Source organism: Megascapheus bottae, chromosome 1 (genome assembly GCF_031878675.1).
Source record: "Megascapheus bottae isolate mThoBot1 chromosome 1, mThoBot2.hap1, whole genome shotgun sequence".
NCBI lineage: Eukaryota > Metazoa > Chordata > Mammalia > Rodentia > Geomyidae > Megascapheus > Megascapheus bottae.
In genome coordinates this window covers 4,222,460-4,244,231 of record NC_143509.1, presented here as the reverse complement: position 1 = coordinate 4,244,231, position 21,772 = coordinate 4,222,460, and the positions used below count along the sequence as shown (strand labels likewise).

General features: G+C 42.7%; 2 pseudogenes; one reads left to right on the top strand and one right to left on the bottom strand.

Moving 5' to 3' along the window:
• Positions 1-4,631: 4,631 nt before the first annotated feature.
• LOC150068058 (olfactory receptor 7E178-like) lies at positions 4,632-5,593 on the bottom strand (annotated as a pseudogene).
• A 6,109-nt stretch (positions 5,594-11,702) lies between these two features.
• On the top strand, positions 11,703-12,432 carry LOC150068057 (olfactory receptor 7E24-like; annotated as a pseudogene).
• The last annotated feature ends 9,340 nt before the right edge of the window (positions 12,433-21,772 follow it).

The following is a 21,772-nucleotide window of genomic DNA, read 5'->3' as shown; positions in this document are numbered from 1 at the left end:
ATTTCCTAACAAATGGGGCGATGTCATTCTTTCTGACAGCAGCATAGAATTCCATTGTGTACAAATACCACATGTTAGCTAATATTTTATTGAGGAGTTTTGCATCTGTGTTTTAAGACAAGATAGGTCTGTAGTTTTCTTTTTTTGTTGGGTCTTTCCCTGGTTTGGGGATGAGAGTAATATTAACTTCATAAAATGAGTTTGGAACTTCTCCTTCTGTTTCTGTTTCTCAGAAGAGTTTCAAGAGTATAGGTGTTATTTCATCTTTAAATGCCTTGTAGAATTCTGCAGTGAATCCATCTGGACCTGGGCTTTTTTTGGTTGGCATTTCCCTGATGGCTTCCACAATTTCATTGTAAGAAATTGGCCTGTTCCATTTGTTTACCTCATTGTTGTTCAGTGTGGGTAGCCTATATTTATTTAAGAAATCATCCATTTCTACTAGATTTTCTTGTTTCTTTGAATATAGGCCCTGGTAATACCTATTCATTATGGACTGGATTTCTTGGAAATCAGTTGTGATTGTTCCCATGGGGTCTCTAATCTTGTTTATTTGAGTCTCCCCTTTCCTTTTTTTGATTAATCTTGCTAAGGGTCTGTATTTTGTTGACACTTTCAAACAACCAACTTTTTGCTTTATCAATTTTGTGTATAGTAGATCTTATTTCAATCTCTGAAATTTCTGATTTTATTTTTGTTATTTCTGTCCTTCTAGCTGTTTTAGAATTAACTTTTTCTTGCTCCTCTAGGTGTTTCAGTTTTATTTTAAGGTTATTTACATGCTCTTCTTCTGTCTTTTTAATATGCGCTCGTAGTGCGATAAATTTGCCTCTTAGAACTGCCTTTGCTGTGTACCATAAGTTCCTTTGTGATGTTTCTTGACTGTCATTACATTCAAGGAAGTTTTTAATTTCATTTCTGATCTGATTTGTTACCCAGGGGTTATTCAGAAGTGTGTTGTTCAGTTTCCATGTGATTAAATGTTTTTTTACTTTGACTGCATTGTTCAGAATTAGTCTGACTCCACTGTGGTCTGATAGGATGCATGGGATTATATCAGACCTCTGATATCTGCTTAAGTTTTCTGTATGAACTATTATATGATCTATTTTGGAGTGTGTTCCATGTGCTGCTGAGAAAAATGTAAAAAGTTTCGCCATTGGGTGGAAGATTCTGTGTACATCTGTTAAGCCCAGCTGGGCTATGGTGTCATTTAAGTCGATGGTGTCTTTGCTTAACTTTTGTTGAGTTGACCTGTCATTTGTTGAGAGTGGTGTATTGAGGTCATGCACAATGATTGTGTCTGAGTCTATCTTATTCTGTAATTCTAAAAGAGTTTGTTTGACGAATTTGGGTGCTCCCGTGTTGGGGGAGTAGATGTTTATAGCTGTAATATTATGGGCATGGATTGTATCCTTTACTAATATATAATGGCCGTCTCTATCTTTATGTATTGATTTTACTGAGAAGTTAATTTTGTCGGAGATTTAGATTGCTACTCCTGCTTTTTTGCATGGTGCATTGGAGTGGAAAATTCATTTCCATCCTTTCACTTGGAATTTGTTTCTGTCTTTGGCAGTGAGGTGGGTCTCTTGGAGGCAACATATGGATGGGTGGTGTTTCTTAATCCAGTCTGCTGCTCTGTGTCTTTTGATTAGATTGTTCAGCCCATTCACATTTAGGGAGATTATGGAGAAGTGGTCAGTGTACATTGTCGTAATTTATTTTTACTTCTAGGTTTCTTTCTCTCTCTTTTTTCCCCTTTTGTGTTTAGTGAATTATAGATGTTTGCTTCTTGATCTTGATGGGGGTTCTTGATGTTCTACTATCTGTTCTCGATTAATTAGTATTCTTTGTAATGCTGGTTTAGTGTGCACGTATTCATAAAGCTCTCTTTGGAGTGAAATATTCTTGTTTCTCCCTCCAATGTAAATGCTTGTTTTGCTGGATATATCACTCTGGGTTGGCAGTTGTTGGTCTTCAGGACATCAATGATGTTTTCCCAAGCTTTTCTTGCATTTAGGTTTTGTGTGGAGAGATCTGCTGTAATTCAAATGTTCTTCCCATTATAATAGAGCTCCTTCTTTGTTTTTGCAGCATTTAAGATCAATTTCTTAGTATTTGGGTCTAATGTCTTTACTATGATATGTCTAGGTGAGTTCCTTCTAGGATCTTGCCTGCTTGGGGTCCTGAAACCTTCAATAATGTGAGTATTTTCCCTTTTGAAGTTGGGGAAGTTCTCTGCTATGATTTTGGTGAATAAAGGTTGCATACCTTTGTCCTGGAATTCGGCCCCCTCTTAATAATCCCTATTATATGAAGATTAGACTTCTTTGCTGCATCTGCCAGGTCCTGGAGCTCTCTCTGGTCGATTCTGACTGATTTTTCCAAGGTGGCGATTCTCTGTTCCAGCTCTTGTGTTTTGTCTTCTGTTTCTGATGCTCTATTCTCCATCTCAGTCAATCTGCTGCTTAATGCCTCCATTTTTGCTTGAAGTGTGGACACTGAGCTGATCATGTCTGCTCTGAGGGTATTAATCTTTTCTTCCATTTCTCTTTTGAATTTGAGGAGCTCTTTGGAGATTTCCTGCTTATGTTCCTGGAATTGTTTTTGGAGTTCTGTTTTAATCTCTTAGTCATGTTCACAATCATCTCCTTGAATAGGGTCCTGTTTCATGTCTCTTCAGGTGTCATTTCTTGGGGTGGTGAGATCTCTCTTGTCCCTTCGCTCTTGTTACCTTTTGGGCTTTGCGTGGGACTTTGATTATTTATGTATGTCATAATTCTTCTTTGCACTCTCCTCAGCATTGAGAACTGTTGTTTAGTTCACTCTGTGGTCAGTAGGTAGCGGTGGTGTTTACTTGGATTGGGACCGCGGTCCTGGGAATATGTGAATACCTGTGATTCTCGGCCAAATTGATTCCTCTACTGACTAGGTCAGAGTTTGCAGTTTTTGCAGGTATTCGGTCCATTCCCAGAGGCTGTGTGCTGCTACACGACTAGCTCTCAGCCCAACCAGTAGCCTCACAGTGGGCTGTGGGATGGATCTGCGAGCTTCAGTCTCAGTGTGCTGGGCGGGTGGTTGGTTTTCCTGTGCTGCTTCTAGGGGCGGGCCCCCGGCCAAGGATCTGGGGTTTGGGAGTTTCCAGGGGCTCTCAGCAGGGTCTGCAGCTGTCTGCTCTGTTCCCAGGGGCGGGGCCCAGCTAAGGACATGGGCTCCAAGGACTGAGCCTAGCCTTTCGGATTCTCAAAAGGGAGCTTGGCTGCTGGTCGGCCCTTCAGTTCCCTGCTGTTTGTCAGAGAGTCTGTGACTGTGGAGGGGCCCCTCGGTTCTGTCTTGCTCAGGATTCCCAGCTGGAGGATGCCCGGCTCAAGATTTGGGGGGACAGATGCTGGCTCCTATTTTCCCACACACCCCACCCTCTGTTTAAGGCAGGGTCTCAACGCTCCCCACTCTCCAGACCCAGTGGCCTGGGAGAGGAACCTGGTTGGCGGGTGGGAGCTGGGACACCTTTGCCTCCCTTAGTGGGATGCTGGGTCTTGGCCTAGCCCGCCTGTCAGTCTCCAGTCAGAGGCCTGGGAGAGGAACCTGGTGGGTGGGTGGGGACTTGGACACCTCCACCTCCCTTGGTGGGGTACTGGGTCTTAGCGCCGCCTGCCTGTCAGTTGCCAGTCAGTGGTCTGGGGGAGGGGGCTGTTGAGGGAAGGGACAGGTTTCTAAATTCCTTGCTCCCCAAAGATCAATGCAAAAATTCAGTCTACATTATACTGGATAAAAGACCTCAAAGAAGTAAACCAGATACCCTGAAGTTGCATATGGAAGAATAAAAGAACCTGCTTTGACAGAATAATACTTAGCAGATACATCAATGCAGGAGGAAGTACAACGCACAGAAACAGTCTTCATTATACCAGTTCAAAGACCTCATTTTCCCTTTTTTGGATAACTTAAATACATTTTTAACAATAGACACCTTTTCCCTGTCCTGCCCAGTATCTGACAGCCCCACCCAGACCCTTAGTGGTAGCACAGAGGCCCTCTTCCTATTGGCTAGCTTCCCAGTTCCCACCTTCTCTTACCCCAACAGTATATAACTAATTGTCTGATGCAATAAAGGCATGAGAGCATCAGAGAACATGAGAGAACAGCAGATCAGATCAGCAGAGATCAGCAGAGAGATCTGATGCGCTTTCATGGTTAACACTGCTTCTGACTCAGCGTGGTTATTTCTTCCCCAGTAATTGGGGGAGGGCTGGGTCATCGACACTTACCATCTCGCTCAGCTCCCAGGGGACTACAGGCTGGCCCTGTGTGTCCCTCCCTGTTCCCGTGTTGCTGCCCCAGAGAGGAGCAACAGTAAAATATCCATGATAGAAAATTCACATCCAACCCTTGTAAAATTCAGCTTGTGGAGTGACCATCTCTAGACATGCATGATCTTTACAAACTAAAATGTTATACATTAAAAACAAATGAATCCTTCCACATGAATATCCTTGACACAGTGCTCCTGTGTCATCAATTACACTAATGAAGCCAGAAAAATACTAAGAATGTGTACAGTCAGGTAGGATTTACAGGAATGAGGTTTATTTTTTTTCCTCTGCAAAACCATATTACAGATGGATTTTCTACCTCCTGATGTCAGCTCCTCGTTTCAACAGCCTGATCAGGACTCTTTTGAGGTCCCTGTTCCTCAGGCTGTAGATGAAGGGGTTCAGGAAAGGAGTAACCACTGTGTACATCACTGAGGACACAGCACTGCCCCTTGAAGAATGTGACACAGCTGATTCAACATAAACACCGAATGCTGTCCCAAAGAATAAACACACCACTGACAGGTGAGAGCCACAGGTGGAGAAGGCTTTGTACTTCCCTCCTGATGATGGAATTCTCAGCACTGAACAAATAATTTTATAGTAAGAGAGAAGGATTCCAAAGATTGTAGGAAATCCATAAATGATAGCAACAACATATTTGAAGACATCATTTGAGAGTGTGTCTCTACAGGAAAGATCCAGAATTTGAGAAGGGTCACAGAAGAAATTTGGGATTTCCAGTTCCTTGAAATCGGTCATCTGCAATGCAATCCACACGTGCAGCTGTCCTTCCAAGAAGCTGACAAAAAACGACAGCAGAACCAAGGAGAGACAGAGATGAGGGTTCATGATGACAGAGTAATTCAGGGGGTGACAGATGGCCACAAAGCGGTCATAGGCCATCACAGTAAGAAGCATAACATCCATACAGCCAAAAATGATGTAGAAGCACATCTGTGCGAGGCAGCCTGCACAGGAGATGGCTCTGCTGTGAGTCTGCAGGTTCACCAGCATCTTGGGCACAGTGGTGGAGATGAAGCAGATGTCATCCAAAGAGAGGATGGAGAGGAAGAAGTACATGGGGGTGTGGAGCTGGGGGTCAGAGCTGACGGCCAGGATGATGAGCAGATTTCCCAGCACAGTGATCAGGACATGGACAGGAAGAGCGCAAACAGCATGGGTTGTAATTTTGGATCCTCTGAGATTCTCAGGAGAAGGAAATCTGTAACCTGGGTTAGATTTTGTGCCTCTATATCACTTGGGCAACTGCTCATAAACAAAAAACATCTTGCTAGGAGAATGAAACACATATCCAGAAATTGTCAACTGTATACATGTGAAATTCAAGTACATACAAATTTGAATTTTGCACCACCCATGCAATACAATATACTCGTGAATGATGGTGAAGTGTTGCATTCCCTTACTTCTAGAATCTTCTCACTCTGGGATGCCTTGTTCCTCGGGCTTTTTCTACATGTGAAGTTTCTACATGTGACACACAGCTGTGTTGAAAAGCAAAGAACAACTGGGCTGGCTAGAGCAAGATCACCTGACAGTACAGCACACACTTGTATAGTGGGGGGAGCAGGTTCCAGGGCAGCAGGGGGGAATCTAAGCGTTTTACACACTTATGATGCATGTCTCTGTCTAGGAGCCTATTTTTGGAGCCAGTGCCCAGACCTAGGTCTAGGAAGCCTTTCCACTGAGAGGTTGGGAGAGTAGGGTTTCCTGTAGAGATTGAGATTCTGGGTGGTAAACTGGGCTGGAGGATTTGTGGACCATCCACTGGGGGAAGGGCCAGCAGTAGGCCAAGCCACTAGAGCAATATTGGGTTAGGAGAACAAAGCAGATTCCCAGCCATTAGTGCAGTGAATATTTTTTATCCCAATGAAAAAACCCAATCCCATCCGATTCTTATTCATCTCTGATATCAAGCAGGCACAAATCTACTTCTGGTTCCTCTGCACTTGCCTTTTCTGGTATTATGGTATTTGTGGGGAAATGGGTGAGTCCGGAAATGTGATATTGAGTGAAATAAGTCAGGCTCATAGAAACAAAGAACGCTGAACATTCTCTTAAACATGGAAATTAGATCTCAACTATCAAGGTGTATGAATACATACAGGGTCTTATGTATCAATTCAGAAACCAATTTAGTAAAGTATGGTAGGAAAGGATTCTGATGGAATAACTCCTTTCATCAACTCATCTGTTGTTTAACCAAATGAATAAGAGGAAGGTAAACAGCCTGCTCTTTAAAAATATACATTGTTTCAGAGGCAGTTGGCTCATAATTCTCATCCTAACTATTCTAGGGGCTGAGGCCTGAGATTCACAGGTGGAAGCCATTCTGGGGCAGGGATGTCTGAGAAATACTTGTCTTCAATTAAATAGAAAAAGCAGGAAGTGGAGCTGTATCTTTCAGCAGAAACCTCAGGGACAGCACCCAGGCCCTGAGTTCAAGTCACCCAACCTACATATGTACTTGCACATAAACACACACACACACACGCGCGCGCGCACACACACACACACACACACACACACACACACACATAAACACACACCACAGAAGGTTAAGCATATGAAAAGAGAAAGAATGGCCTAAGAACCAGATCTCCGAGAGGGACACAAGGCATATCTGCCAGTAGTTTCATTGATGTAACATCCTCTTGTCATTTTCATCATCATCACAATCTTCCTCCTCCTCCTCCTCCTCCTTCTCTTCCTCCTCATCCTCCTCTCCCTACTATTTCTACTACTCCTCGTACTTCTCATACTCCTCCTCCTCTTTTCAGTCAGCCTCTATGAAAACTTAGGAAACTGGTTTGAATCATTTATATCCTGCTGCATTTGGTGAGCCACAAATGATAATGAAAAGCACAGTAGCTAAATAATTCTCCATTACATATACTGGTATCCGTAACCTTCAAACCCTACCTGCAAGTTCACTGAGGACATACCCTTTCCAGTCCCCTTGTGTGCAGGGATTTACATGGGCATCCTCACCCCCTGTGATACCCAAACCATCCTACCTGTCCTCATGCTGCAGAGAAGACATTCCTGAGAGTCCTTCACTGCCCATCCTGCCCCACTCAATTGCTTAAACTGCTCAGCTAAGACTCAGGTTGACAGATCTGAGGACCCCAGATCTGGTGCTCAGCACAAGTACAGCCTCTGTCCTCAGGAGAGAGGTGAAGACACAGAAGGGCAGAGATGGTGGTGATGAGGAGACAGATATAGGACCATTGTGCTGGTGACAAGGGAGGGAAGGCTCATCCTTGACTTCTATATGGCCTTGGAGGATTAATACCCACAGGTCACAATTAACCAACCTGTGTGTATTAACAGGCCAAGTTTTGGACATTTGACACACAGGGCTGACAGAATCATAAGAAAAAAATGCATTCCTGGTTGAAAATTGCTTTGTCTAGCAAGAAGATTTATAGATTTAAACTTTGGTCATTTATACTTATTTGATGAAGGGCAGAACCATTCCATTTTCATTTTCATTAGCATTAAAATATGCTTTACCAAAGCCTTACATATTATGGACAAACTAGAGTAACGTTTATAATATTTGTGTTGTTCTACAATTGATCCACACAAAACATCACCAAGAATATCATTGTTCTACCCTGCGAGTTTTATTTATTTTATAAATATTTTATTTATACAAACATATCCTTCACTTCCCAGGACGAAATACCTGCAAACACCAGCGGAGTCCCCATGCAACATTTCTTTGATGTTCCCATATGATGGAGCAGAGTCCCAGGATTCACTGTAGCACAAGTATGGGGAATGAATTGAACTTGCACCGCTTGGAATGATCCAGAGGATCAAAAACATAAAGCAATAAGTGCACAGAGGTCCTACAGATGTTAGAAGGATTCTTTTTTTTATTGTAATTAGTAAAAGGGTTACATGATATTTGCCAGATAGAAGGTGCATTAATTCACATACATTGATACCCTTTCACATGTCTTGGTACCCGTTTCCCTCCCCCCCACACTCCCCAGTGGCACAGATTCCCCATTATGATGAGGAATTGGGCAGCCATATGGAAGGAGCGCGGCCTGGGGAAAAAAAAAGATAAAACAGTATGAAGGATGTGAGGATTCTGCTGTTGGTAGATTATCAGACATGGATGGAATCATCCCAGAGCACCCTCAGTGGGCCAATGGAGCCAGGAAATGTGGTATCTATACATAGTCATCCATTAGTGAGGACAACATTGTATCATTTGGAAAGATCTGGAAAAAAATTATGTTAAAGAGAGTAAATTAGGATCTATGTTTTCCTTTGTATGCGCAAGGTTTATTTAGCTCACAAACTCCTTAGTAAATACATTGGGCTGTATGATCTTGTATACAAATGTATTCACTGATATATGGTAGATTCCAGAAGATCTGAAATGGTGTAATTCCATAGAAAGGCAAAATCAATGTTCTGAGAAATAAACACCAGGAAGTGGGGACTGGACAGGATTGGAGTGGCATCAAGGGGTAGATGAAGAGGAGAAGATGGGGAGAATGCAAACAAGCATCCAATGTATATCCTACAAAATTATGAAGAGTGAGTGAAGGTGTAAGTAGGGGACGGTGACAATATTGGAGGGGTGACATTGATCGAAATACATTCATAAACCGCAGAGACTGCTTACTATTCTTTATAGGTGCTATGGTACTGAGTCTTATGGTAGGACAGTATGTTTACAAGACAGGAACATTGATGGGTTTTGCCTATAATAAAGCTTTAACTTGCGCCAAAACAACAAAAGAAATGAAAACTAACAAGTATTACACTACCACATCAAACACCTGCCTCAAAGTTTCTGAAGGCTATGACCAATTGTCCCACACAGCAATGAGAACAAGAAAACTTCAAATTCAAGACGAATTGCGCTCTGCATGAGGTGCCAAACTAACCATTCTATGCTGGCGGACCTCCAGAGTCACAGCAGAACCATCTCCTATGGGGGCTGCCTCACACCAAGGTCTCTGTTCATCCTTTTTATGTGTGGTGGTAATATGCTTCTGACTGCCATGGATTTTGTCAGGGTTGTGGCCATTTGTCACACTCCACATTACCAAGTGACCTGCAACACTCATCTCTGTGGCTCCTTAATTTGATGTATTTTCCCTCAGTCTTATTGACTCCTGGCTGTACTGTGCCTTACTGTTTGCTCAAAGGCAACTGCACTCCTGGCTTTTCAGTGGCTCATTGGAGGTAACAGTCTCATTGACTTTGCCATCCAGGCTGATGTTAAATCTCAGTTCTCAGAAGTATTAGCTAAGATTACAGGTGTGAGCTACAACATCTGTCTGATAACTTTATTGTTTGATTAACTTTTTGCCTTTCACATTGCGTGTGTGTGTGTGTGTGTGTGTGTGTGTGTGTGTGTGTAGGCAGATATTTTATTGGTGAGTAGTAGAGAAAGATATGCTGGACTTTGGACACCCATTTATTCATTTTCTTTCTTTTTTGCCAGTTGTGGGGCTTGACCTCAGGGCCTGAGCACTATCTTTGGGCTTTTCTCAAGGTTAGAGCTCTACCCTTGAGCCACAGCAGCACTTTGAGGTTTTTTCTGTGTGGGTGCTACCGAGGAATCAAACCGGGTCTTCATGCGTCTTAGGCAGCACTCTTATCACTAGGCCAAACTCCCAGCCCTGGACATCCATTTTTCTATTACTCATCTTCCATCTCTAATACTGGAAAATCCACAGAGACTGAGATAGCACAGACTGATTTGTGTAATTATGTGCATTTTGCCTTGATCCACTGAGGAGAAAAAAAAACAGTTACTAATTAGCCTGTCTTTTTAGTCTGTGATTTTTGAAGTCCAGTCTACATTTGTTCTTCTCCTCCTTGGCTGGATCTCTGCATTCAGAAGCGTCTTAGTGAATTTGTTTTTAATTGTATTAGGTACAGCAGGCATGGGAGATCATTCAGAGCTAGATGTGTTGGCCCAGACCCTACAAAGCAGCTTTGAAATTCTGTAAGTTCTGAGGCATAGGAGAGTTAGGAAGGAAAGTGGAAAGAAAATCTTAAAATTTTCTTTATCATCATTCAGGTGGTAGGATTGCAATATCTCAGGAAGACCATCATGAATACATAATATACAGAGGTATAGATACATACATGACTATATGTGTGTATATGCACATAGATATACATGCATATTTCTTTTGTGTGTGCTTGGGACCTGGGTGAAGTCCTGTCATGTTTTCTCTCAGGCTGGTGCTATACCACTTGAGCTACACCACCAAAACTGTTTTTTTGCAGGTTCATTAGAGATAAGAGTCTCATGGTTGGCTTCCCATTGCAATCCTCAGATCTCAACCTCCTGCGTAGCTAGGATTATCATCGTGAGTCACTGGTGCCCAGCTCCAGTTCAGAGATCTTCACTTCAAATGTCTTGACTGACACTGCAGAGGCCACGTTGGAGCAGAGGCAATGGCTTCTTCCATTAGAGCCTCAGTTCTGCTCATCACAGTGGAGACGTTGATGGAAAAACCTTGGCCATGTCTATAGCATATATATCATGGAAATGCCCTTTTAGTTGTTTTCACTGGGCCTTGTCCATGATGAGCACATACTTCTAATGAGCTACATTTCCAAACCCAAGAAGTGTGTGTGTGTGTGTGTGTGTGTGTGTGTGTGTGTGTGTGTGTGTGTGTTTCTTTTGACAAGACCTTACCATGTAGCCTAGGCTGGCCTTAGACTTGTGTTCCTCCTGCTTCTGCTTCCAAAGTGCTGGAATGATAAACTGTAGGTACTTCACATCATGACCACTGAATGCATCTCCTTTTGTAGGAAGGCGTTACAGGAAAACCATGAAGTGGTCCAATCACCAGGCCACACACACACACACACACACACACACACACACACACACACACACACACACGGTAAGAGGCACACTGTTTTCATTCTAAACTGTCCATTTAATCTCAGTATTAGTTAATGCCAGTCCAGTTCAACTATTGTAATATTGAAAGGATATTCCATTCCCTTTTTAAAGTGAATTAAGATCTGTTTTATACTTAAGTTGTCTTCATATATCTGATGTATGATTACAAGAAGGAGAGCAGGAAAACCATTAATGACTTTCATGTAAACTGGTTTTGCCCCAGTTAAGAAAAAGATCGGAGTACTAAGTGTAAATTATTCGCATGTCACTATTCCCATTCAAAGCATAAAGAGCCAGGGATATTTTATTTCTTTTTGTATTTCAGTGTATTTTATTGGTTTTTCTTTTTAAGTGTTTGGAGACATACTCACACAAAAAATGTAACCACTGCCACAGAATTCTCCCTCCTGGGGCTCTCAGAGGATCCTGAACTCCAGCGTGTCCTCTTTGCACACTTCCTGTCCATGTACCTGTTCACAGTGCTTGGAAATCTGCTCATCATCCTGGCCGTCACCTCTGACCCCCACCTCCACATCCCCATGTACTTCTTCCTCTCCAATCTGTCCTTGATTGATATCGGCTTCACCTCCACCACCGTCGCTAAGTTGCTGATGAACCTCCAGAGTCACAGCAGATCCATCTCCTATGGGGGCTACCTCACCCAGATGTCTTTTTTCATCACTTTTGCATGTACAGATTCTATGCTTCTGACTGCTATGGCCTATGACAGCTTTGTGGCCATCTGTCACCCCCTGCATTATTCATGCATCATGAACCCTCGTCTCTGTGTCTCCTTACTTTGGGTGTCTTTCACACTTGGTCTTTTGGAATCCCTGCTACACAATCTGATTGTCTTACAGCTTACCTGCTTCAGGACTGTGGACATTGCTAATTTCTTCTGCCACCCTTCCCAGCTTCTTCACCTGGCCTGTACCGACAGCTTCAGCAATGAGATAGTCATGTGTGTTATTGGCATCCTGCTTGGTGTTCTCCCTGCCTCAGGCATTCTCTTCTCCTACTGTCAAATTCTGTCCTCCATTTTGAAAATCCCATCTGCAGGGGGGAAGTACAAAGACTTCTCCACCTGTGGCTCTCACTTGTCCATAGTGAGCTTGTTTTATGGCACAGGACTGGGGGAGTACTTTGGTTCAGCTCTGTCAAGATCCCCCAGAAACCATGTGGTGGCCTCAGTGATGTATGCTGTGGTCACTCCCCTGCTGAACCCCTTCATCTACAGCCTGAGGAACAGGGACATTAGCAGAGCCCTGGAGAGATTTGACACCCGGGCATTCTCCGTGTTTGCTCCTGCAGCTTCCAGGTAGGAAATTAATTGGAAAAGTTAGAAAACCACATACGTTAAAATAAGAAAAAGGGGCCGGGAGTTTGGCCTAGTGGTTAAAGTGCTTGCCTAGCATGCATGAAGACCCAGGTTCGATTCCTCGGTACCACATACATAGAAAAAAGCCAGAAGTGGTGCTGAGGCTCAAGTGGTAGAGCTCTAGCCTTGAGAAAGTCCAAGGACAGTGCTCAGGCCCTGAGCTCAAGCCCAGGACTGGCAAAAAAATAAATAAATAAAATAAAATAGGAAAAAGCCAGAAGGGGTGCTGTGGCATAAGTGGCAGAGCTCTAACCTTGGGGAAGCCTAAGGACAGTGCTCAGGCCCTGAATTCAAGCTGCAGAACTGGCACACAAAAATAAAAAAGGAAAATATCGCCTTTTCTTTCCCATTCTTTCTTATTTTTTGTTTGTTGTTTTTAGCAGTCCTTAAAATCTGGCTCTGGGTGCTGTCCCTGAGCTTTTACTCAAGACAAAATCACTCAGGCTTGAGCCACAGCCTCCCTTCTGTATTTCTCTGAGTAGTTTCTTGAAAATAAAAGGCTCACATGACTTTCCTGCCTCGGCTGGATTCAAGCCACAATCCTCAGATTTCATTTTTCTGAGTATCTAGTGTTCCAGGATGGAACCGCAGATGCTGTCTCCCTCCAGCCCTTTAGTCTGATTCATCCAGTATAGTCTGATTCTTCCAGGCTGTATGAACCATACTGTGTTCTCTTTCTGTCAGGGATGTGTGAATTAGGAAGCTCCTATATGACATTGCTTTCTCCATTGCCAGTATCCATATTAAGCCTCCCTGGAGCCAAAGGCTATTGATTTATGTTGAATGGAGAAAGGAACAGGAGCTGAATACACTGATTGTGATCCAGTAGAGACAAAGCATAATCCTGAAGAACAGGGGGAGGACTGGTTATTGGCAAAAGTGGTTCTTCATGAGGAAAACCAGTTTAATAGTTTCTGTTGTAAGCTGGAAGAATACCAGCATGCAACACTTAAGCTGTGATAATCATGATTACGCTGGACACAGGTGGCTGCAGCCTGGGCAGGACAGTCCAGAGTCTAATCACCAATCAACCCCACAAAGTCAGAAATGAAGCTGTAGACTCAACTGGTAGAGTGCCAGCCTTGAGCAAAGTATCTCATGCACAGTGCCAGACCCTAAACTCAAGCTCCACTACTGGTACAACAACAACAAAAACCATGATTTGTTGTCCATGGTCACCACAGAGTGTCATTCTGTACTCTCCTTGTCTTTCATACTCCTTTGTGAAATCATAGACAATAGCATCTATCATGGCCTAAAATGGTTACATACATTGCTTCCTATGAACTCCAGTGGGAAGAGGATGGGGTTCGTAAGGATGCATATGGGGAAGAAAGTTACCACAATATCCTGGATGAGGGAGGAGGAGTTCTGCAATGCAAGGATATGAGTTATGTATTGCATGTAATTTCTGTCATATGATCTACATACGATATTTCCGGAGTATATGTTTGAAGTTACTTGTAACATTATTGCTGTTGTTGTCATTACTTGTCAGAAATTAACATTAAAATAAATAAACATGCCAATTATTAAATATAAATTATTAAACTTAAAAATCAAAAAAACATCTAGTATTAAAATAAAGTAAATGATCTTGTGAAATTAACTACAGATCATTAGGTAGAGAAGAATGAAGAGATAGGTGGGCAATTAGGATAGAAGTTGTTATTGGTGGAAGGAAGATGGCGCCGAGACAATAGGGACGCTGCTTAGCTTTCTCTAACAAAAAGAGAGAACCAGGGAGTCCCACGAGCCAACTTTCAAAAGAAATCCACGACAACAAACTCAAAAAGCAACGGAGAAGGACTCAAACCGGAAAAGAAATCCAGATAAAGCTCACATCCAACTTTCTCAAAGAATTCAGAACGCGATGACCCCTCCCCCACCTCTCTCCCAAAGCCGCAGAAAGCCGCACCAGACCAAGCTGCGAAAAGCGGCTTGAGCTGGCACCGGCTCCACGCGGGGAAAGCGGGGGCGGGCACGGGCTCTAATCCATGAAAAGCGGCGGCAGTGGAGGGCACCAGTCTGGGAGCCCAACGGCTGCAGAAACCAGCACAGAACCGGGCCAGCGAAAGGCGGAAGCAGCAGAACCCAGACGCGGAACCAGACAGCAAGCAGCGGGACCCAGACGCAGAACACAGGCCGCGGCTGATACCCGAGGGGAGTGAAAGACTCCCCACCACCATGGAACACCCACAGAAGGACGCAGAGGCGTGAGTAATACAGCACGTCCCCAAACACATCGGGAAAGCAGAGCGGGTGCCAAGCAATAGAACTTAACTCAGACCCCAACACCCCGCCCCGAGAAAGACTGGCGGGAGCAGGGGGGCAAGGAATTTAGAATCCTGTCCCTCCCCTCAACAGCCCCCTCCCTCAGGCCATTGACTGGAGATTGACAGGCGGGCTACCCATAAGACCCAGCACCCCATCAAGGGAGGCGGGGCTGTCCCAACTCCCACCCGCCCAACAGGCTCAATCCCCAGCCCTCTGACTGGAGACTGACAAGCGGGCGGACCCTAAGACTCAGCACCCCACCAGGGGAGGCGGAGCTGTCCCAGCTCCCACCCGCCCACCAGGCTCCTCACCCTGGCCACTGGATCTGGAGAGTGGAGGGCTTTGAGACCCTGCCTTACATAAGTGGGTAGGGGGTGCGGGTAAATAGGAGCCAGCATCTGCCCCCCCTCAATTCTCGAGCGGGGCATCCTCCAGCTGGAAACCCTGAGCAAGACACCACCGAGGGCCGCCCCCACAGTCACAGACTCTGACAAAGCAGTGGAAACACAGCAGGGATCTGAAGGGCCGACCAGCAGCCAAGCTCCCCTTCTGAGAACCAAAAAGGCACGGCTCCGCCCTTGGAGCCCACGCCCCCAGCTGGGCCCCGCCCCTGGGAACAGAGGGGCTTCCTGCTGGTCCTGCTGAGAGGTCCTGAAACTCTCAATCCCCAGACCCTTGGCTTGGGGCCGCCCCTGGAAGCACCACAGGAAAACGTCCGCCAGCCGCGCTCAGACAGAAGCTCGCAGATCCATCCCATGGTCCACAGTGAAGCCACTGGTTGGGCTAAGAGCTAGTCGCGCAGCAACACATAAGTTTTATTCTAATACTTTCCAAATACTCTACCTACTTACCCCCTGACCTCTCTCATTCTATTTTTCTATCTCTGGACCTCTGCTCCTCTTTCAACCCTTATACTGCATGGATCTACACTTGATGGCTGTTGAGCAACATTGTATATCTAGGTGTTTAATTATCCTCTAGGCTCAGAGGGACTTAAAGACAATAGAGATTGGATTGAGAGGCTTATTGTTTTGAATATAAATTGCTTATCAGTGAAAAATTAGACTAGTCGGTAACTGCACGAAAAGAAAGAGAGATAACACCAATCAAAACTCGTGAACATCTAGAGTCTGCCAGCTACAGAGGTCTAGGTTGGTTATATATGAAAAACTATAATCGTGTTTAGTATTAATCTTGCTCCCATTTTCAAATGGGCAGAACAAGAAACTCAAGAAAAATGTCAAATCAAGAAACAACACCTCCCACTTCCCCCACCCAATGTAAACAGCCAATGGAACAGTCACTGGCAAGCCTAGAGGAGAGTCTTCCAAGTACTGTACAAATGCAATTGATAAACATCATTAATGAAAAATGTGAAAATATAAAGAAAGAGATAAGGGAGGAAGCCATAGCTGAACAAGAGGAAACCATAAACAAGGTGATAAGTGAAAAAGAATGAGCCATAAAGGAAGCCATAATAAAGGCTGTTCAAAGAAATATGGATGAATTCATAGAATCCACAAATAAAAAGGTGACCGAACTCCAGCAAATGTTCAAAAAAATAAAGCTACTGAGCTAACCACTCAAATGGAAATCAAGGAGCTAAAGAAATCCATACATGATCTAAAAGAAGAGATGCAAGGCATCAGAAATGAGCAATTAGTAGCAAGGGAGATGAAAAATAAATTAGATAGCTTTGATAGCAGGTTAGACAATGCAGAGGAGAGAATTTCCGGGGCTGAAGATAATTTAGTTATTATAGAGAAAGAACAGAAAATGAGTCAATCCAAATCTAGGAAATATGAGAGAGCGCTTCAGGAGGTCCAAGATACAATTAGGAAGCCTAATTTAGGGCTAATTGGTATTGAGGAGGGTCTGGAGAAAGAGGTCAATGGTATTGGAAATATGCTTCAGGGAATCATCTCAGAGAATTTCCCAAATATCCAGAAGGGCACACCCATCCAGATACAAGAAGCTTTTAGAACCCCAAACAGACCTGACCAGAAAAGAACATCTCACCGCCACATCGTAATCCGAACTGGATCAGTAGAAACCAAACAAAGGATCCTAAAGGCAGCCAGGGAAAAGGGTTCAGTAACCTATAAAGGAAAACCAATAAGAATCACCCCAGATTACTCAGCAGAGACCATGCAAGCAAGAAGTGACTGGAAGCATATATGTCATGCCCTTAAGTCAAACAACTAACAACCAAGAATACTGTACCCAGCTAAGCTCTCATTCATAACTGAGGGAACAATAAAAACATTCCATTTCAGGGAAAAGCTGCAACAATATGTTGCAAGAAAACCAATAATACAGAGAATTCTGAAAGATGTTCTATACATAGAAAACCAAAATAAAGGCAATATAAAGAAATAAATGGCACCTAAACAGCATACCACCTAAGGACCACAAGAACTGTCAAGACACAGGCCCAAATAAAAGCTTTTAAAAATGGTAGGACCTAATAAATATCTCTCAATCCTAACTCTCAATATCAATGGACTCAACTCTCCAATTAAACGGCATAGGCTCTCTAGTTGGATCAAAAAGCAGGAGCCATCGTTCTGCTGTCTTCAAGAGACACATCTTACCCAAAAAAAAGCATCTTTTGAAAGTGAGAGGTTGGAATAAACTCTATCAAGCTAACGGCCCCCATAAACAGGCTGGAGTTGCCATCCTCATATCAGATAAAATAGACTTCAAACCAAAATCAGTAAGAAAAGACAAAGAAGGTTACTACATACTACTAAAGGGATCTTTCCTCCAGGAAGACATAACGATCCTAAATATTTACACACCCAATCCCGGAGCTCCAAACTTCATCAAGCAAACTTTACTTACACTGAAACCATACATAGATCGAAATACAGTAATGTCGGTGACTTTAACACACCACTATCACCTATGGACAGATCAACAAGGCAAAAACTCAAAAGAGAAACCTTAGAACTGAACAGCTATATAGACCAACTAGATCTAACAGACATCTGCAGAATATTCCACCCAGTAACAACACAATATACGTTTTTCTCAGCAGCACATGGAACATTTTCCAAAATAGATCACATCTTAGGCCATAAAACAAACCTGGACAGATTCAGAAACACAGAAATTATTCCATGCACACTCTCAGACCACAAAGGCATCAAACTGGAACTGAACACACACCTCCACCAACGAAAACCCTGTAACTCATGGAGACTGAACAACACATTGTTGAACCACCAATGGGTCATTGAAGAGATCAGAACAGAAATCCAACAGTTTATGAAATTTAACAGTAAGGAGCACACAAAATACCAACTCCTTTGGGACACAGCAAAGGCAGTACTCAGAGGAAAATTTATAGCGCTGAGTGCCTACAAAAACAAGTTGGAAAAATTGCAAACCAACAAGTTAATGTCCCACCTTAAGCTCCGGGAAAAAGAGCAACAAACCAACCCTAATCCCAGTAGAAGAAAGAAAATAATTAAAATCAAAGCCGAATTAAATGATTTGGAATCCAAAAAAAACTATAGAAAGAATCAACAAAACAAGGAGTTGGTTCTTTGAAAGAATTAACAAAATTGACAAGCCCTTAGCAAATCTTACCAAAAAAAGAAGAGAGCATATCGAAATAAACAAAATCGCAGATGAAAATGGTAATATCACGACAGAAATTACCAAGATCCAGAATATCATGAGGGAATACTTCTCAAACCGTTATGCCAACAAATTTGAGAATCTAGATGAAATGGATGAATTCCTAGCCAATATTAACATACCCACACTGAACCAAGAAGAACTAAGCCAACTCAACAGGCCTATTTCAAGCTCTGAAATAGAAATGGCAATTAGAGAACTTCCACCTAAGAAAAGCCCAGGGCCAGATGGATTCACAGCTGAATTCTATAAGGTCTTCAAAGCAGAGCTCACACCAATACTCCTCAAGCTCTTCAACGAAATTGAAAATGAAGGTTCTTTACCAAACTCATTCTATGAAGCCAGTATAACCCTCATCCCCAAACCAGACAGAGATTCATCAAAGAAAGAGAACTACAGACCTATATCTTTGATGAACATCGATGCAAAACTTCTCAACAAAATACTGGCCAACCGTCTACAACAACTCATCAAAAAAATTATACACTATGATCAAACTGGATTCATCACAGGGAGGCAAAGCTGGATCAACACACGCAAATCAATTAATATAATTCAACACATCAACAGGAGCAAAGACAAAAATCACATGATTGTCTCAATAGACGCGGAAAAGGCATTTGACAAGATCCAACACCCCTTCATGTTAAAAGCTCTGGAGAAACTAGGAATCCATGGAACATTACTTAATGTAATAAAGGCTGTGTATGAGAAACCTACTGCTAGTATTACACTTAATGGTGAAAATCTAAAGCCATTCCCTCTAAAATCAGGAAAGAGACAAGGATGCCCACTCTCTCCACTACTCTTTAACATAGTACTAGAATTCCTAGCCAGTGCAATAAGGCAAGAAGCAAGCATAAAGGGGATCCAAGTAGGGAAAGAGGAAATAAAACTATCCCTCTTTGCAGATGACATGATTCTGTATTTAAAGAATCATATAGACTCTACTCCCAAGCTCCTTGAGCTGATCCAAAGCTTTGGAAGTGTAGCAGGCTATAAAATCAACCCTCAAAAATCAACTGCCTTCCTTTATGCCAACAGTGAGAGGAACGAGGCAATAATCAGGAAAGAAACTCCTTTCACAATAGCCTCAAAGAAAATAAAGTACCAAGGAATTAGCTTAACTAAGAATGTAAAGGACCTTTTTGACGAAAACTTCAAAACCCTAAAAAAGGAAATTAAAGCAGAACTAAGGAAATGGAAAAACCTCCCATGCTCCTGGATTGGAAGAATCAACATTGTGAAAATGACAATCTTGCCAAGAGCTATCTACAAATTCAATGCAATACCCATCAACATACCAATGTCATTCTTTAAAGAAATAGAAGAGGCAATCCAAAATTTCATATGGAATAATAAAAGACCCCGTTTAGCAAAAACACTTCTTAGCAGAAAGAACAGCGCTGGAGGAATTTCAATTCCAAACTTTACACTCTATTACAGAACTATAATCCTCAAAACAGCTTGGTACTGGCACAGGAACAGGCCTGAAGACCAATGGAATAGAACTGAGGACCCAGATATTAAACCACAGACATATGGCCACCTAATCTTTGACAAGGGAGCCAAAAAAATAGAATGGAAGAAAGACAGCCTCTTCAACACGTTGTGCTGGCAGAACTGGTTAAGCACCTGCAGAAAACTAAAGCTGGATCTTTCTTTGTCACCTTGCACTAGAATTAACTCCAAATGGATCAAAGACCTGGAGGTAAAAGCTGACACACTGAAAACTCTACAGGAAGGAATAGGAGATACACTAGGCCTCCTTGGCACAGGTCGAAACTTTCTTAATAAGGACCAAGAATCACAACAAATCAGAGAAAGGCTGGATAAGTGGGACTGCATTAAACTGCAGAGCTTTTGTATGGCAAAGGACATAGCTAGTAAACTAATCAGGAAGCCTACAGAGTGGGAGAAGATCTTCACCAACCAAACCACGGACAAATGCCTCATATCTAAAATATATCAACAACTCAAAAAATTGAATCACTCCAAAACTAACCTCCAAAGTAACAACCATCCCATTAAAAAATGGGCCAAAGACTTAAAGAGTCTTCTCTGAAGAAGAAACACAAATGGCCTATAGACACATGAAGAAATGCTCAACATCTCTGGTCATAAAAGAAATGCAAATCAAAACAACTCTAAGATTCCACCTCACTCCAGCTAGAATGGCCAGGATCAGGAAAACGAATGACAACAGATGCTGGAGGGGATGTGGCCAGGAGGGATCACTACTACACTGGTGGTGGGAGTGCAAACTCGTCCAACCACTATGGAAAGCAGTGTGGCAGTGCCTCAAAAGGCTAAACATAGAACTCCCCTATGACCCAGCAATTCCACTACTCAGCATTTACCCAACCATCCAGAAACAAGGACATACTAAACCCACTAGCACAACAATGTTCATTGCAGCACTATTCACCATAGCAAAGATATGGAACCAACCTAGATGTCCCTCAGTTGATGAGTGGATCAACAAGTTGTGGTATTTGTACACAATGGAATTCTATGCTGCTGTCAGAAAGAATGACATCGCCCCATTTGTTAGGAAATGGAAAGACTTAGAAAAAATCATATTAAGTGAAGTAAGCCAGACTCAAAGGAACTTAGGCTCAATGGTTTCCCTCATTCGTCATAATCAGTAGAAACCTTGGGCTCTACTAGCAGAGATTTGCAATAGAGCAAAATCTTGATACATAAGGACATATAATGTGAAGCTAATTAAAAGGACCTCCAGGATAGTGAAACAAAAGCCATATAATGAATGATTGTTGTCCTTAAGGTACTATGTTGTCTCTCATCTCCTTTGCTGTCCCTTGTTATCTCATATTGGTATAGTATCTCACTTTGTTATCTAATATATTGAATTTATTTGTATTTGGATATTTGAAATTTGATAGGGAAGGGGGGAAAACCAAGACGGGTGGGGGGTGTGGGGGGGGAGGGAAATGGGTACCAAGATATGTGAAAGGGTATCAATGTATGTGAATTAACGCACCTTCTATCTGGCAAATATCATGTAACCCTTTTACTAATTACGATAAAAAAAAAGATCCAGTGATAGAAAAATGGGCAAAAGAAGTTAAAATTCAGGCACATGTCATGTCTGAGTGTAAATACACATATACGCAAATTGATGTGCAACCTGTAAATATACAAAATATTCAACTGAAAATAAAAGAAGTTGTTATTGGTCACAATTCATCGTACTTATACCCTGGGATGCCG